This window comes from Furipterus horrens, unplaced genomic scaffold (assembly GCF_987537825.1).
Source record: "Furipterus horrens unplaced genomic scaffold, mFurHor1.1.pri manual_scaffold_2, whole genome shotgun sequence".
Classification (NCBI taxonomy): Eukaryota; Metazoa; Chordata; class Mammalia; order Chiroptera; family Furipteridae; genus Furipterus; species Furipterus horrens.
Window position 1 is genome coordinate 28,682,390 of NW_028327172.1, and position 19,839 is coordinate 28,702,228.

The window sequence follows — 19,839 nt, forward strand, 5'->3', positions numbered from 1 at the left end:
CCTAATTTGTTTTCTTCTACCTGTGGCAGTTTCACCATTCCCAAAGGACAAACATCAGCGCATTTGCCAGGCAAGCCTATTCTGCATATTTTAAAGTAAAACTTGGTGATCAAGATAAGTCTTGGGCCCCTCACAAGGTGTGCAAGCAGTGTGTCAAGAGTTTATGGATGTGGCTGAAGGGAACACATGATAAATTGCCAGTTGGTATACCTATGGTTTGGCGAGAGCCCAGAGATTATTCAAGTGACTGTTACTTTTGTATAGTGAAAAGTCAGCATATAACAAGAAAAATAAATGTAAAATAGAATATCCTAGTCTACCATCAGCTATACACCAGTGCCTCATTCAGCTGGAATCCCAGTGCCAGTTTTCACTGAACTACCCTCTTTTGAAAAACAGCAATGATGAAGATTTTGAAATTGAAGATGACTCTGTTCATAAAGGATTTGAACAGCATTAATTGAATGATTTGGCATGAGATTTGGGACTATCCAAAAAGGCTTCAGAACTCCTAGCATCAAGACTGCACAAGAAAAACTTGCTTGAAAAAGGAGCGAAGGCATCCTGCTTTTGATCAAGAGAAAGTGCATTTCTGCGGTAATTTTGAAGTGACAGTAGCTTTGTGTATTGCCATAACATACATGGTTTAATGGAGGAATTGGTAATTCCAATCTAGGATGTAAATGAATGGTGACTGTTCATTGATAGCTCAAAGCGGGGCTTGACGTGTGTCCTCCTCCACAATGGCAATTTATTTGGTGCAGTCCCAACTGGCCATTCGGTTTGTTTCCATGAAGAATATGAAGACATCAAGAAAGTCATTGATCTGTTGCAATATCACAAGCACAATTGGATCATCTGTGTTGACCTTAAAATGTCTGCTTCCTTCTTGGTCAGCAACACAGATACACCAAGTATCCCTGTTTTCTGTGTATGTGGGACAGCAGAGCTTGTGAGAAGCATTGGGTGGAGTTGAATTGACCTCCAAGATCTGACCTCAAGCCTGGTGATCCAAACATTCTACCTGAGCCATTTGTTGACAGGAAGAACATTATATTCCCACCCACCTCTGCACATAAAACTGGGTCTCATGAGGCAATTTGTTAAAGCTTTGCCAACTGAAGGAGACTGTTTCAAATATCCCATTTTGGCATTTCCTAGCTTATCATTTGAAAAGATAAAATACCTTAATATGTATGTTTGATAGCAGAACTTTACTACTTGTACACAATTTGACTTACAGTAACAATATATAGCCTTTTATGAATAAAATAACTCTAAATAAACAGTATATTCAGGTAACTTTTTCTTAATTTTCTTTTGTATGTACATTTTATGTGATTTTGGGGACAAAAGGAGGGTATCCTGTATCTTAAAATGTTGACGTGGTAGAGAAAAACTGCAGTCATTTTTGGATTCAGAAGCCAAAAGTTAGTAAAATATATATGTATATATATATATATATATACATATATATATATATATATATATATATATATATATATATATATATATATGATCTAACTCAACAAAAATTGTGTTCCCCTAGTGATGGATTTGAACTGAATATTTGTCTTTTAAATCCAAACTTCTTAAATTATATTGTTAGTTATTAAATAAAAACCTCCACACTCAGAAACAATCACATGATATTCAAAATGTCAAACACAACCTTTCAGGTTTTATAGAGACCAGATCAGGTTACCTCAAAAGTATAAGAATGAGATTTATCAAATTTCTCAGCAACAACACCAAATACTGAACAATGAAGGAGCAAAGGCTTTTGCATTTTGATGGATGATAACTTGAACCCAGATTGGTACCAATATGCTATTAACATCTATATTCATATTATGTTCACAATGTGGCAAACCCTCTTTTTCAGTATACTAACTTTTTAACATTGTGTCTTAGATACCATTAAAATCCCATCAGTCAGGTGAGGAGTTAGAAACACAGAGAGGATAAGTAACTTTCCAAAAGACAAAATATGTTCATGCTACTATTTGAGTACATAACTTCTGACTTTAGAATTCATACTTCTCACCACTCTATTCCATTCCATAATATCCATATTAAGTGTGAGGTCAAAATAGAGACAGTTTCACTATTTAGGAACTCAGAGTTTACCTTTTATATGTTCTTCCTGGAAAAAAATAAAGCAGTCAGTGAATACGTCAAACAACTAATCAATCAACCAAACAAAAACAACAAAATTTTAAACCCTAAATACAAAGAAACTGATTCTCAGAAACAACGTTCTCAATTTAAGAGTATATGAAGTACAGACTGTTATTTTTTATTGTTAAGATAATTAATTAATTAATTTTTAAAAAGAGAATAATATAAGAAACGGCAAAGCCAGAGAACTTGTATGTAGGACCTATGAGCCTGGACTGGGGGGGTGGGGGGAGGGGAGCAAAGGGGAAAAAACTGGAACTGTTGTAACAATATAATCAATAAAATATACTTAAAAATTAAAATTAAAATAAAAGAGTATATGAAGTACAATTTCAATTGTAGCCGTGGAAACTGGCCTAGAGATCCACTGGGCTAGATTAAAAATTTGAGGTCAGAGCTCCAAAAAAGGCAAATCAGAGATAAAGTAGACATAATACATACATAGCATCTATAAAATAAACAGTAATCTTAGATCTACAACAAATATATTTACTATTTTAAGAAGATAAATTGAAAGAAAGGAGAAAAGAAACTTCAGGAGAAATAAAACATAGTCTATGTAAGAAATTCAGGTGCAAATACTAACAAGCTAAAATATACTATATTAAAATAATTGATAGTTTAAGAAAATAACACTTGCATTCCTCATTCTTATAACCTCATCCTTTAAAGACTCAGGATAATAATTAAATTAACATTGCTTTCTATAAAACCCATTATAATTCTTATTTCTTCAATGAACCATAGTTGTTTAATCACAATGGTGTAAATACTACTTGCTGCTCTTTTTGATTTTTACAATTAAAATATAAAAAACATTAAGAATATATAATTATTCTATAAAACAATATAAAAATTTTTGAAAATATAAAAGCAATGTTATAACTGACACAAATTAGATAATAGAAGAAGCATAAATAATAAAAGAAATTGTAAGCAATTTTATGTCATATTTGATTCAACATAAATTGTTGAATTAGTCAACTTGCTTTGAAGGTACCTAAACATTTTCTTAAGTGCTAAATTAACTTTTAGGTATCTGAAATATTCAATTTGCATTTATACTCACTATAAATTCTTAATATAGAAGAGTAACTAGCCTATTTGTCATTCCTATAAATGAAGAATAGGCATTTAGATTTAAATAGCTCTAAGAATTCTATGTAACATTCTTTTTATTCAGAAATCACAAACTGAAAACACAGCAACTATAGATTTCATAAGTATTGAGTGCAGAAGCTGATAAATAGGTGCAATTCTGGAAAACACAGCAATTTGTTGTCTATTATACTAAACTAAAATTTAGCAAAAATATATGAACCCTACTGGTCACTGGATAGCAAAACATGAATTGGTCATTTCAATGATACAGACCTACAAGAGTCTTAACCATTTTAAGTAATAAAGGTGATTTAGCAAGTTCTGGCATGGTGTTACTAGAACTCAAAGTAGAACATTAAATGATTCCATTTTAGGGACAAGTTAAATAAACTTGGTCTTGCAAAGAATTGTGCAAAACTGGTAAGGTAAAATATTTCTTTCCAGCATAGATTTGGACTGAATAGAGTTGTAATTAATTATATCACTGCTTTCTCCTCTTGGTTGCTAATTATCAATAATAATACCTACTTATAACAGATACTTGGGAAATCCATGAGGAAGCAAACAAACGACAAAGGGATAGAGACACAAAGCAAGATACACTTACCTTGCTTATTCCATTGCACATTTCATTTGGATACAGAACTTTTATGTTTCATGCATGAAATTTAGAGAAAAAGTTAAAGTGAATTGTAGTAACATAACTGGAAGCAATTTCTAAATAAAACTTTAAAAGTAATAACTCACAGAATCCCATATCAGTAGCATAACAAAAATAGATTTGAAGTCAGTATGATACAGTAAATCCTCAGAAATACTCAAAAAGTTGGCAACTCTGATGATTGAATATGTTGGTAGGGCTCTCGGCTGTAAAAATATTCTAAACTACTTAATACACAGACTTGAATCTCCCATCTGAGATGCAAGATAACTGCATTCTTTGAGGCATTTTATCAAATGGGATTTATTATATAATCTATTTTTCTATTCTTCAGACAGTGCTTGCACTTTCTCCTGAATACCACTAACCTATGTACATATATTTACTGAAATACTTTATCCCTGTGGATTTCTCCTCTATAAGGGACTAAGGTCCTAAACAATATCGACAAGAGTTTGTTAGTTATATTCTGTAATTACAGTAGTTACTTCTGAGTATCTGGTAACTTTGTGTCATGTTATTTTAACTATAGTTTGTAAGCTTCTCTCACAGATTTTTATACACATATTTTCTAATTTTTATAACAACTCCATGGGGGAGATAATACACTATTCTTGTTTTATAGATAAGGTAATGAAAGATAAAGAAGTTTCAGTACTTCCAAGTCAGGGGTCCTGTGAAGCAGAGATTTTGAACAGTGTTTTTTTCTCTCAAAGTCTTCATGATTCTTAAAGGATAGCATTTTGTATTATAAATTATCATACATTTAGCAGTTTAAAACAGAATTCATTTATTATCTCATCTTTGTGTAGGTCAGAAGTCTGGCATGGCATGGCTAGGGTCCCTGATTAGGTAAGGTACCAAAGTGTCTAACCACATGAGTTCTCATCCAGAGGCTCCGAATATAAATCCCATTCTAAGCTCTTCTGTGTTATTGGGAGGATTCAGTTTCCTGCAGTTGTAGGACTGAGGTCCCGGTAGCTTTGCTGGCTGTCAGTTGGGTTCCTCTTTCAGATCTGAGAAGCAATGGGCATTCCTTGCCCTTCAAACCAGCAAGTACTCATTAAATCCTTTTTGAACTTCAAATCTCTAACTTCCTTCTCTCTGATTTAAAAACGTATTGGGGTGATATTGATTAAAAATTATAGGTTTTAGGTGTAGAAGTCCATAATACAAAAGAGGTATATTGTATTGTGTATTCACCACCCCAACCCTTCTTCCATCACCATGTATACACCCCTTTATGATTTTCAAAATCGCTTCACCCCCTTCCCCTCTGGTAATCACCACACTGCTGTCTGTTCCTATGAGGTTTTGTTCTTTTTGCTTTGTTCTGTTTTTCTCTTTATTATTATTATTATTTTGCCTAATCCTTTCAGCTTCTTCACTGAGCTCCCCAACCCTCCTCCCCTCTGAGAGCTGTCAGTCTGTTCTCTCTCTGAGTCTGCTTTTATTTTGTTAGTTTAGTTTTTCCATTCGATTCTACATATAAATAAAATAATATGGCACTTGTCTTTCTCTGACTGGCTTATTACACTTAACATAATATTTTCCGGGTCCTTCTAGGTGAATACAAAAGTAAGATTTTCTTCTTGTTAATGGTCAAGTAGCATTCCATTGTGTAAATGTACCACAGTTTTTTATTCACTCATCTACTGATGGGTACTTGGGCTGCTTCCAAATCTTGTCTATTGCAAATAATGCTGCAATGAACACATGTGTGCATATATTCTTTTAGATTAGTGTTTTGGATTTCTTCAGATATATTCCCAGAAGTGGAATCACTGGGTCATATGGCAGTTCTATTTTAATTTTTTTGAGGAAACACCATACTGTTTTCCACAGTGGCTGCACCAGTCTGCATTCCCAACAGGGTTCCCTTTCCTCCATATCCTCGCCAGCACTTGTTGTTTAGTTGATTTATTGACAATATCCATTCTTACTGGTGTGAGGTGATATTGTGGTTTTAATTTGCATCTCTCTGATGATATGTGATATTAAACATCTTTTCATATGTCTATTGGCCATCTGTACGTCTTTCTTGGAGAAGTGTCTATTCTGATCCTTTGCCCATTTTAAAATTAGATTTTTTTTTTTTTTGCTGTTGAGTTTTGTAAGTTTTTAATAAATTTTTCAATAGTAACCCTTTATCAGATGTATCGTTGGCAAATATGGTCTCCCATTCTGTGGGCTGTCTTTTAATTTTGTTGGTGGTTTCCTTTGCTATGCAAAAACTCATTTTGTGTGGTCCTTTTATTTATTTTTTTCTTTTGTTTACTTGACCAGGGAGATATATCAGAAAAAAAAATATTGCTATGAGAAATGTCCAGGGTTTTACTGCCTATGTTTTCTTCTAGGATTTTTATGGTTTGAGTCTAACATTTAAGTCTTTAATTAATTTTGAGTTTACGCTTGTGCATGGTGTAAGAAGGTCATCTAGTTTCTTTTTTTTTTTTTTTTTTTTTTGCACATATATGCCCAGTTCTCCCAACACCATTTATTGAACAGATTATCTTTACAGATAACATATGTTCAGGACTTTTTTGTCAAATATTAATTGTCTGTACGAACGTGGGCTTATTTCTGGGCTCTGTATTCTGTTTCTTTGATTTATGTCTGTTTTTATGCCAGCATTTTTCTATTCTAGTTACTATGGCCTTGTAGTACAGTTTGATATCTGGTAGCATGATTCCTCCAACTTTGTTCTTCTTTCTCTAGACTGCTGTGGCTATTTGGGGTGTTTGTGGTTCCATATAAATATTTGGAATATTTGTTCTAGTTCTGTGAAATATATCATTGGAAGCTTGATAAGAATTGTATTGATTCTACAGATTGCTTTGAGTAGTATGCACATTTTAATAATGTTAATTCTTTCTATCCATGAACACAGTAAATGTTTCCAATTATTTGTATTTTCTTCAAGTTCTTTTCTCAGTGTATTATAATTTTCTGAGCACAAGTACTTTACATGCTTGGTTAAGTTTACAGCTGGGTATTTTATTTTTTGATGCAATTATAATGGGATTGTTTTCTTAGTTTCCCATTCTGATAGTTCAATATTGGAATATAAAAATGTAACTGATTTCTGGATATTTATTTTGTATCTCGCTACTTTACTGAATTCACTAATCAATTCTAGTAGTTTTTTTGGTGGAACCTTATGGATACTCTATACACAGTATCATGTCATCTGCAAATAATAACAGTTTTACTTCTTTCATTCCAATTTGAATGCCTTTTATTTCTTCTTTTTGTCTGATTGCTATTGCTAGGACTTCCAGTGCTATGTTGAATAAGAGAGGTGAAAGCAGACATCCTTGTCTTGTTCCCAATCTTAAGGGAAACACTTTGAGTGCCCATTGAGTATGATGTTGACTGTGGGTATGTAATTAATATATGCCATTTACTATGTTGAGGTATGTTGCTTTCATAACCACTTTGCTAAGAGTTTTTATTATAAATCAGTGCTCAATTGTATCAAATGCTTTTACTGCATCTATTGATATGATCATATGATTTCTATTCTTTATCCTTTTTATTGATTTCTAAGTATTGTACCACTCTTGCATCTCTGGAATAAAACCCACTTGGCCATGGTGTATGACCTTTTTAATGTATTGCTGGATCCAATTTGCTGATATTTTGTTGAGTATTTTAGCATCTATGCTCACCAGGGATGCTGTTCTATAATTTTCTTTTTTTGTAGTATCTTTATCTGGTTTTGGAATTAAGATAATGCTGACCTTGTAAAAATTGCTTTGAAGTCTTCCTTCTTCTTGAATTTTCTGGATTAGTTTGAGAAGAATGGGTGCTAGTTCTTCTTTGAATGTTTGGTAAAATTCAACCATGAAGCCATCCAGTCCAGGACCTTTGTTTATTTAGTTTTTCTTTTCTTTTCTTTACTTTTTTACTGCTTCAGTTTCATTTTTTGTAGTCTGTTTATTCATATTTTCTGATTCTTCTTGATTCGATTTTGAAAACTGTAGGAATCTAGGAATTTATGCATTTTGTCCAGATTTTCCCATTTGTTGGCATATAGCTGTTTGTAATATATTCTTACAATTCTTTGCATTTCTTTGGTGTCAGTTGTTACTTTTTGTCCTTCATTTCTGATTTTATTTATTTGGTTCCTCTCTCTTTTTTTCTTGATGAGTCTAGGTAAAGTTTATCAATCTTATTTATGTTTTCAAAATACCGGCTCTTGGTTTCATTGATTTTTGTATTTTTTAGACTGTATTTCATTTATTTCTGCTCTGATTTTTATTATTTTCTCTCTTCTGCTCACTTTGGGCTTTGGTTGGTGTTTGGTTGTTCTTTTCTAGTTTTTTAGAGTGTAAAGTTACATTGTTTATGTGAGATTTTTATTGTTTTTTGAGGTAGGCCTGTAATGACATAAATTTCCCTCTTAGGACAGTTTTCACTCTGCCCCATAAACTTTGGGTTGCTGTATTCTTCTTTTCATTTTTTTCAAAGTATCTTTTTTCCTTAATCTTATTGTTAACCTATTCGTTGTTTAGTAATATGCTATTTAGCCTCCCTGTCTTGGTGTGTTTTTAGGTTTTTTCCTGTGATTGACTTCTAATTACATACCAAGGTGGTAAAAGAAAATGCTTAATGTAATTTCAACCTTTTAAAATTTATTGACAACTTCTTTTGTGTCCTAACATGGGGTCTATCCTAGAAAGTGTTCCATATGCACTTGATAAAAATTATATTTTGTTGTTTTAGGGTAAAATCCTCTGTAGATATTGATTAAGTCCATATGATCTATCATTTAAGGCCACCATTTCCTTATTGATTTTCTATCTGGAAGATCTATCCATTGGTGCTAATGGAGTATTAAATTCCCCTACTATAACTGTACTACTTTTGCTCTCCCTTTATGTCCATCAGTATTTGCTTTATATATTTAGTTGCTACTATGTTGGGTGCATATATGTTTACAAGTATTATATCCTCTTGTTGCATTGCTCCCTTTATCATTATATAGTGTATTTCTTTGTCTCTTACTATAGCTTTTGTTTTAAAATCTATTTTGTCAGAAATAAGTATTAATACTCCATCTTTTTAAAATTTTTATTTGCATAGAATATATATTTCTATCCCTTTACTTTTAATCTGTGTGTGTCTTTAATTCTGAGGTGGGTCTCTTGTAGATAGCATCGTCGTCGTCGTCGGCAGCTGTCCGTCTCGAGAGACGATGGTGTAGCTTCTTAAGAGTCTATCTGCACCGCCGAGAATGGCTGTGCAGTCCGACTCGGGAGTGACACGGTATCTGTCTCCTCCCGTGTTGAATCGACATCTTTCGATGACGCTGGAGTGTCCACTCCAGTGAAGCTGAAGCTACAGAGCCTGGGCAGGGTGATATGGAGGGTCTGCTGTTGCCCATGCAGCAGAACCCCCCTCTCTTCGCAGCTGAAGGATCCAAGGGAAAGACGGAGTCAATACAGCTTGGCTTCAGGTGCGCCGCAGGAGTTGCCGGTGTTGACTACAACGTCAAACCGCCTTAGGGACTCCGGCTCCGGATTTTCTGTTGGGGTTTACTCCCTTAGCCTTTCCCCTGAAGAGGTATGCCGCAAGGCAGCGGAGGTTTTTTGGAGTCAGAGTTTTCCTTCTCCAAAGATATATATATCTTGTTTTCTTATTCATTCAGCCATGCTATGTCTTTTGATCAGATTATTTAAGTTGTTTACATTTAGAGTGATTACTGATATACGTATTTATTGACATTTTATTCTTTAACTATGTGTCTTTGTTTCTCTTTCTCTTTATCCTCCTCCTCCTCTTTGTCCTCCTTCTTTTTCTTCCTCTGGGATGAGGAGCACAGCTTGGGGTTGAGACCCCACTCTTCTCAGGGGGAATGTTTGTATCTGAGATATCCCTCAAGAATCTCAGTTGCTGTTTGTGGGAGCAGTATCAGCCATTTTTGTGTTTCTGCCCTTCCTATTTGGCTTCTTCTGTAAATCCTTGTTTATAAGACTTCTTTTCAGCTAGTCTTCAGTCAGCTGTTCAGGTTGATTGTTTTATATTTTAGTTGTAATTCCACATTGGTCCTGTGAGAAGGTTAGTGTGGCTTCCACCAATTCTGCCACCATCTTGGACCTCTGGCTCTGAATTTTGGACCCAGATTTAAAGGGCTCATGTGATTAGTTCAGACCTATCCAGACAATCTCCCGTGTGAAAATCAAATGATTTGGTATCTTAATGACATTTGCAAAATCTCATCAGAGAAATACCTGGGTTAGTGTTTTGATTGAATAACTGGTAGAACATGTTTATATAACAAGAGATGGAAATCTCTGAGGCATTTTAGAATTCTGCCTACCACAGGTGTCTCCATCTTTGCATTCTTAGCACATCATAGCACAAAGCATAATATAAAATGCACTTAAAATTTATATTAAAAAGATGCTATGCTATGTATGTTCAGAATGACAATAACTATTTTCATCCTGAGATCGCCTTTAATAATAGTCATGTGGTAAAATAAAAACTAAATGTGAAGCTCTTTATAGTTTATAGAACCACAGCAAGAGTCCCTTACAAGAGTACTTTCTGGCCCAAATATACAAAAATCATAAAATCTGTCAAAATGTAAAGTGGAAAAGAGGATTTAATTATGATCGTGTCAGAATTGTGGGATTTCAAACTAACAATTTATTTTTGGAAAAAATACCGATATTTAAAGTTTCACTGTTTCCTTATTTATATAATATCATGGAAGACTAGGGAGTAATAATGTTACCTCTCTCACAGTGCTGTTGAGGTGACTGAACTAATTTATATATGCCAGTCACTTAGGGACGCTCACATAGTATAAGTGCTATGTGTTAGTGTTGTATGCTTCATCAAGATTTCCTTGTTTAAACTTTTGAATTATAATAGGCACTTCACTTGACTATTGGCTCCAGTAAGAAGTTCAGAAGTACAAGGATATACAACTCTAAGTGTGTTGATCTCAAGACATAAGCCGAGAGGTTATTTTTGTTTGCTTTGGCTAAATTTCTAACTCATTTATTGTCCCACAATTTCTTCTTTCTCTAGATTGTGTAATATTGTCTACTTTATCACCTTTACCCCATAAACACTAATAAGTAAAAAAAAAATCTTAATAGAAAGTTTGACTGGGTAGAATATAGTTAATGCCATTTTAAGAGTACCTTATCTTTTCATTTTTCCTCTTTCTTAATGTTTTTTATAATGATCAGGTATAATTTAAAGAATTTTTATGATTATATTTTATTGATTATGCTACTACAGTTGTCCTGATTTTTCCCCCTTTGCCTCGCCCCACTCCCTCTGGCAATCCTCCCACCATTGTTCAGGTCCATGGGTCATGTATATCAGTTCTTTGGCTACTCCACTTCCTGTAAAGTGCTTTACAGCTCCTTGGCTATTCTGTAACTACCTATTTGTACTTCTTTTCCCCTCACCTTTTCACTGACTGCTCCCGACAACCCTCCCATCTGGCAACCTCCAAAACACTCTCTGTTTCCATGATTCTGCTGCTGTTCTGGTTTCCTTAGTTTGTTTTTTATATTCAATTGTTGATAGATGTGTATTTTTGGCATTTTATTGTTCATAGTTTTTATCTTCTTCTTTGTCTTAAATAAGTCCCTCTAACATTTCATACAATAATGGTTTGGTGATGATGAACTCTTTTATTTTTTCTTGTCTGGGAAGCTCTTTATCTCTCCTTTGACTCTGAATGGTAGTTTTGCTGGGTAGAGCAATGTTAGCTGTAATTTCCTGCTTCATGACTTTGAATATTTCTTGCCAATCTCTTCTAGCCTGTAAAATTTCTTTTGAGAAATCAGCTGAAAGTCTTATGGGAACTACTCTGTAGGTAAATAACTGCTTTTCTCTTGCTACTTTTAAGATTCTCTCTTTATCTTTAGCTTTTGGCATTTTAATTATGATGTGTCTTGGATTGGGTCTCTTTACATCCATCTTGTCTGGGACTCTGTGCTTTTTGGACTTGCATGTCAAATTAGGGCAGTTTTCTTTCATTAGTCTTTTCAAATAGATTTCCAATTTCTTACTCTTCTCTTCTCCTTCTGGCACATGTATAATGTAAGTTGTCCCAGAGGCTGCTTATATTATCCTCATTGTTTTGGGTTTCTTCTTTCTCTTTGTTGCTCTGATTGGTTGTTTTTTTCTTTCTTATGTTCCAAATCATTGATTTGACTCTCAGATCTATCCACTGTTATTTCCCTATAAATTGTTCTTTATTTCAATTAGTATATCCTTCATTTCTAACTGAATCTTTTTTTATGCTGCTTAGGTTCTCACTAATTTTTTTGAGCACCTTATAACCAGTGTTTTGAACTCTGTATCTGATAAATTGTTTATCTCCATTTTGCTTAGCTCTTTTTTTCTGGAGTTTTGATCTATTCTTTCAATTGGGCCATGTTTCTTTGTCTCCTCATTTTGGCAGCCTCTCTGTGTTTCTTTCTATGCATTAAGTAGAGCTGCTTTGAGTCCATGCCTTGGTAGTGTGGCCTAATGTAGATGGCAGCATAGGCAGACATGGCTCAACCCTTTGCACAACCACATCGAAACTGCAATATATAGAACAACCATCACTAGAACTGTCAGAAATCAAGTGGAATGGATGTCTGACCACCATCGAATTAAAGAAACCATATCCATCCAGATGAGTAGGAGTGGTGCAGATGTGGAACAGGCTGGACCCACACCCATGTGTTTTGGATAAAAATTTGGGAGGGATATCTCTGCTTGAGGAGTCATAGTACCCCACCATGTCCCTTAGCCAAGGGTTCCAGGGTTAGGTAGATAAGTCCCCACAATTTCTGACAGCAAACTCAGCAGGGATTGAGTTGGTAGAAGAAACTGGGATCACCAAGCAGTGCCTTCTAAAAACACACACACAGTCTCACCTACTCAGATTCACTCCCTTTGAGCTCCAGCACTGGTGTAGCCACTTAAAAGACACCAGTGGCATTTGGGAGAAACTGAAGTTCCTGACATCAAGGTGAGCAGAGGTCATTGCCCCTTTTCTAAACCCTCCCCCTACACAGCCACAGAGCTGACAAGCTAGTGCCATATCTGAGACTCCATCAACCTGGATAACACTTTTTAACTACCTTGGAGAGCCCCAGAGACTCCACACCTCCCAACTTAAGAGCCCACTGAAGCTACTTTTCAGTATGAATGACTGGCCTTGGCTAATGCTGCACAACTTCCTGAATCCTCTCAAACAAGCCATAGCTGACCTCAGTGAGCTCCAGCCTAGACTCACAGCTTGGCTTCACCTGGGAGTCTCCAAGTCCAGCACAAGTAGCAGCCAACTCAGATTGCTTTAGAGCTCAGACAGGGTGGCCCCAGGCACAACACAGGGATTACTGACCCTGGCCTGCACAACCTGGAAAACCCCAGCCCACCATACCCACTGGACAACTACAGACCACACTGGAACACCACCACCCTGCCCCTGCACAGCTGATCCTCCAGAGGGCAGAGGTTGGTGGTAAGTGGTCACAGCTAATCTTTGCAGCTGACTGCCGACAGCAACCAAGGCTCAACTACAAGAGGAGGGTGTACTCAGCCCACATGGAGGGTGCCCTTAAGTACCTAATTTGGGTGATAGTGGAGGCTGTGCCACTAGGCCCTACAGGACACCTACTACATTAGGCCACACTACCAATAATTTTTTTTATTCTTTCTTTAAAAAAAAAAGAAATCAACCTAACATATTTACTTGAGGCAGAGGACCATTTAAATATAATTTGATTTCTAAAGTAATATTATTTGATCTTACTTCTTAGAAACAACAGGATACAGTCTACATTGATGGATTTAGTCACTCAATACTTCTCAAGGAGTTTACTCCAACTAAAGTCATACTTCCTGTTGTCTGTTCACTTCCATTAGCAATGAAACATGTCATCTCCTACATGGTTGCTTGCAGTTTCAAAACCTTCCCAGTTACATTATAATAACTCTATATTTTGCTTATTCTCAATCAGGTAAGTTCCGGATGCTTTCACACAACCATAAAACCACAGCACTGAATGTGTACTTAAAATATTTCATCTGAAACCAATTGCAAACATATCAAACTAAAAATATATAAGACCATACTTCACATCTGTTATATATGACTTTTTATTTTAAATTTTCTAAATTTGAATCTTTTCAAGAGCAGAATTGATGTTACATTCATCTTTACCCTTGAATGCATCTTACAGGGAAAATAAATCCTGGCACACCAAAGCTGTCATTGTCTTTTACAGTCATAAACAGTATTAGAGATGAAAGGTTCATGATCCCTAGTCTCTGTTGTTGACATTTTTGAGATTCATTGTTTCATCTTCTGCATAAATAACCCCAAGTCCCTTAAACCTTAGTGTTTTATCATCTGATCTGCTTTGATCCTTTGGCTTGTTTGGGCTTCTAGTAAGTTCAAAGAGCCTGCCATTGACTAAAACAGTCAAGATATGATTTAGAATTACCTTATCATTTTTTTGATCCATTCAGGTTAATTCACTACTCTCCAGCTGGGATGTTGAGACTGATTCCAGTCCCTCTGGTCCCTCGGTAATCTCTGAAATACTTGTGAAACTAAAAGACATTTCATACAGGGTTAACAGCCCCAAACACTGCAGTTCTCTATTTGACATCTTTTAAAACTTTCTTCCCTTGATAGTACTTTCAGGTGGAGAAACAGAACACATTAGAAAAACCATTTATGCATTTGTTCCCATGGTATCAATTACCTTCCCTGCTGGGAAGACTCTCATTTTTCCCTCCTGTGACAAAGGAAGGCTTCCTTTGGGAAAAATATAGCTCCCCAGCTGTGATAAAAAAAAAAACCAGTCCAAAAAGCAACTGCAGAAAGTCTATAATGTGAATGACAAAAAAAATTCAGTGCAGCACAAGGAAACCAAGTCGGTGACGGGACAGGAGTTGTCCTCTCACAGCAACACGGACCTGAAACAAGCAGGAGGGACTGAGGATTGGAAGGGAGGCGCAGCATCTAGGAGAGAGGCATTCCTCTTTTTGAATATCATTTGCTTTTTTACATCTTCTTGTCACTATTCGTTTCAGGCCTGAGATATCCTAAACTTCCTAGACAATCTGTGTGGCAATAAGTTTAAACTACCTAGCACAGCTTTCTATGGCCTCTATGTTCTGGTCTTTCACTATTTTTCTGTCAGATCCCCAAGGACTCACCAATATCCCAGGGGCTATTACTATGATTAGAAAGATGTGTCTACAAGTCAAAGGATGCCAAAGATTTCTAGCAAACCACCAGAAACCAGAAGGGACACCTGGATAAGATTTTCCCTACAGGCTTTAGGGAGAACTCATCCTGCTGACACTTTGATGTTGGATTCCAGCCTCCAGAACTGGAAGAAAAAGAAATATCTGCCATTTAAGCTTCTCAGTCTGTGATAGTTTGTTATGGCAGCCCTATCAGATGAATACCTCCAGGTCTCTAAAGGTCATAGTTACTCTAGCCTAATTATTTGTTCTCAAGTTGCTTCTCCATTTAAACAAGCTTTGTATTGTGACAGGATAGTAAGAAACTAGGGAACTTGCTTGACAGGTAGAATAAGGGAAACTGAAAGAAAATAATTAAATAAGGCCAACCAACTTGAGCAATTTACAGCCAGCTAATAAATGACAAGGCTTTATCTTCCCTAACCAAGGACACTTAGGAACAAGTGGTTTACACATTCCAGATCATTCCAGGGCAGATCACCTCAATTCCGGTCCCTCTTCAATAACATTCTTTAAAAATAAAACTAACCAGAAAATTACCTGACCCCTCTACACACACATTTTGATGAATCAAAATATTGAAGGGCACACCTGGAAAGCTAATGCATATTCTGTTAAGACCCTCCCCTAAGACCTTTGCTAGGATTCCTGCTGGCGAAAGATAAAAAGCCTCCACAAAAAGGACCCAGGTTGCACTTTTGCTAGAGTACACCCACATTTTGTATCTCTGCTCTCTTTCTTCTAAATTTGTTGGGTCTCCAGGAGACATGCAACCAGAGGAGCAGTGGGCAGCAGCAGCTCCTCCTGCGCTTACCCCATGAATTTGTCTCCAAGGCCCCATTTTTCTCTAACTTCACAGTGAGCTAAGAGCAGCTCTTCCTTGGCTCACTTCTGTCATTGTGACTTTTACTTCTGCGAGTCAATGCAGTCCAGTGTGGCTCACTTCTTTCCTACAATGTTTCTAGAGGCCAAAGCAGCCCTGCTTAGGTGCTCCTGTTGCTTCTTCTACTCTAAGTTTTTTCTTTGTTTCACTGCCCACGGCTTTAATTAATGTACTCTCAAAATCACTTAGACTTATGTTGTGAAATTCTTCATGCACAAAGTTAAGAATCCACACATTACCAGCCAGCCTGAGGCAGCCCTGCTCAGCCCAGTCCCTGTCTGGGAACAATACTAAAGATAAAAATGTTCATAGAATCAAACTCAACAGATGGTGGGATTGTGTTCTAAACATATCTAGTTCCACACAGAGTGAGTCGATAAGTACTTATTATTGAAAGAACCCTAAAAGAGAGAAGTTTATTAGCAATGGTAAATTTTTAAAAAATCCTTGTTAGGAAGGGAGCTATGTCATATTTTCTGTACTAGAAGTCATTTTTATCCCTTTAGGGTTTTCCTTTGGATAACAGAGTCTAGATGCTTAGGAACTACATTTTTCAGACATCTTTTGTGTAGGATTCCAGCTTAGAATTTAGCAATAACAGGCATGCTCCCAAGATTTGAAAAGATGAAGGAAAGCAGGAGCTTTACTGATGTGGAAATGGAAGAGAGCCACAGATCTTTATCAGACCTGGCATTTTGCATCAGCTTCTGGGTCCTTCCCATTAATCTCACCTTCCTCAGTGCTGCAGATCACTCCAAAACACATTCTTTGACCTGTTTAGCAGTAGCAACATCTAGTGCCTATTGCTGAGACCAAGAGCTACTGGTGCTCACTTCTGACCACCCCAGTAGCCCTTCCAATGTTTCTAGGTTACATCTCTCCTTAATTGGACATTCTAGAGTGGTTTTTGTTTTCTTGGCTAAATCCTAACTATTAAAGGAAATAAGAAATGTACAGACTTTTTTTACTGGTTAGCTCCTGCTTAGAGAATCTCATCACTGTGTATTCTAAAATAAGAAGCAATTTTAAGAGACTGAAATATATATTTTTCTTACTCAGTGGGCATTTTCACTGAGAAAGACACCACTTCCTCATTCAGAGGTGAGCTCAACCCCACTTCCTACTTGACAGAATTAAAAATGTAACTTCATCCATGATGACTTTCATGTAGCACACAAATCCAGACAATATACTTTAGACTCTGTATGAGTTTATTTTATACAAAATTTGGCTCTTTTCCTTCCAGTGTGGCAAAGGTAATTTGTTTGAAATCACATTATCTGTCTATCTTTCAAATATATACACTTCTGTTTGTTTTTTTAACATTCTCATCCTTTTTCTCTTTCTAACCCCAATTTCCATATTGTCAGTTAATTCTAAACACTTGTCCAGTCAATATGATAAAGCATGTGTTCAAAGGGGAGAGTAAAGATCCATTAAATGGAGTTGAAAAATCTCAACTTAATTACTACCAAATTAAAGTAACACAGATATTAAATTATTTTTGAACTTGCCTCTGTAATAAAACCAATATGTAAATAAAAGAAAAGAGGAACACATTTTCATCCCAAATATGCAAACAGGACAGTTTTATTTAATTGGGTGTGATCTATGCAGATCTTTGAAATAAAAATTTCTTCTTTCTGAATATTCTAAAATAAAAATAGACCTTTGACTAGTACAGTGATTTTCAACATTTTTTTATTTCGTGGCACACAAACTAATTACTAAAATTCTGTGGCACACCAAAAAAATTTTTTTGTTGATCTGACAATAAAGTAGAAATAATTTTGATTGCTTTACAAAAAATAATAGTAATTCTTACTCTTTTTCTTCTAAAGTGACTTTTTAAAAAGCCAGATGCCTATACTTGTCTACAAGGATTTCTAGTATCAAGAATTAACCAAAAGACACTAAGTTATTATATGACATTACCAATAAGGTGAGAGTTTATTATATGACCTATATATTTATGGTTCATGACAAGGCATTCACACTGGATGCTTATTGCTGTGTTGGCTGCTGTCATTTAGTTATTTGACAATCTAAGGGAAAAGATAACAGTGCCCCTGACTAAATAGTCAGTTATCATATGTTTTAAAAATTCTGAGGCACACCAGATGAAGATCACTGGTCTAGTAGATAATACACAGGTTTCAAACATTATTTAAAAAGAGTTGTGCTTGGCACAACAATTGGTGTTGTTGGAAGGGGCTGGTAGTGTTATTAATACAATTACAAAGATTACCATGGCTCCCTTTTAATCTCAAGAAACTTTTATAGTATACTATACTTTATTTTCTGATTTGTGACAACCTAGTTCTTTATATCACTTCCTCTCTGTTAAGCAATTTGTTTAAATTCTGATTTAATAATGTGGAGCTTTGTCCTCCTTTTCTTTCACCACTTGAAAACAATGACTGGAATTTTAAAAATGAAATATAATCACCTCTATAATTTTCAAAATAAATCTACTTTGCTTCAAAGGATTTTGATAAGGTTTTCTCTGGATTCAAAGAAGCTCTGACAGTTAATGAAAATAATTCAAGAGTGAACAGATGAGAGAAATGGCACAGAAAATTTGAAATATTGGTGGTATAGAGGAGAATATCTAAAATTAAACTAATCACATAAAAATGGCAACTTTAAAATATTTTCTTTAAATTTAAAAATTGGTTTGCTCTAAGGAGAGGAAAAGAAGAAAACTCAATGTATAATTTACTTGAATTTTCTTTATACAGCAACCCCCTCCCTATCCATTGGTGTCTTATCCAAGACACCCAGTGTATGCCTGAAAGCACAGATAGTAGTGAACCATACACACACACACACACACACACACACAAGCACACACGTTTTTCCAATACATACATACTACAATTTTTCCTATACATTAATAACTAATATTAAAATAGAACAGTTATAACAATAATAGTATAATAAAAGATTTGTGAATGTGGCCTCTCTCTCTCTCTCTTTCTCCTATCCTCCCTCCCTCTCTCCCTCCTTCTCTCTGGTACCCAAGCTGATAAACTAGATGGCTACTAAGTGACTATATGATCATATCGTGTACACAGAGTGGACACACTGGACAAAGGGCTGATTCACAACCTGGGTGGAACGAAGTGGCACAGCACAAGATCGCATCTCATTACTCAGATGGCATGCAATTTAAAGCTTAGGGATTATTTATTATGGAATTTTCCATTTAATAATTTTGGACCATGGCTGACAGTGTATAACTGAAATCATGGAAAGCAAAACTGCCCGTAAGGGCTACGGTATATCACAATAAATAGGTGACTAGGGTTCATTTATTTGAATAAGCCCAACATAAGAAATTCTAACATAAGTGTAAGAAAGTATATTTCCCTGGTTTAAAGTTTTATTTATTTACTAAATCTATTATCTTTTTAAATATCCTTTTCATCATTTATACTCTTAAATGGACAAAAATGTATGCTAAGGCTAGCCACAAACTTTTGAGTTCTCAACTTCAGTAAGAAGGTATCAATTGATCCAAAATGTTTTCTCTACCATACTTTTCTATTTTACCATGAAGACTGAGGTTTCAAAATACTACAGAAGGTATTTGGATGGATTCTAGGAAGTGTACATAGTAATTATTTTAAAGAGATATAAATGAAGTAATGGTTAAATGGAAGTTTGTCTTCATAAGTATTGAAGACTTTTTCTGATGTCCACTCTAAATATAAGTATTGATATAGGCAGTGTGGTACTTTGCTTCTAGATGTCTTTGCATTTA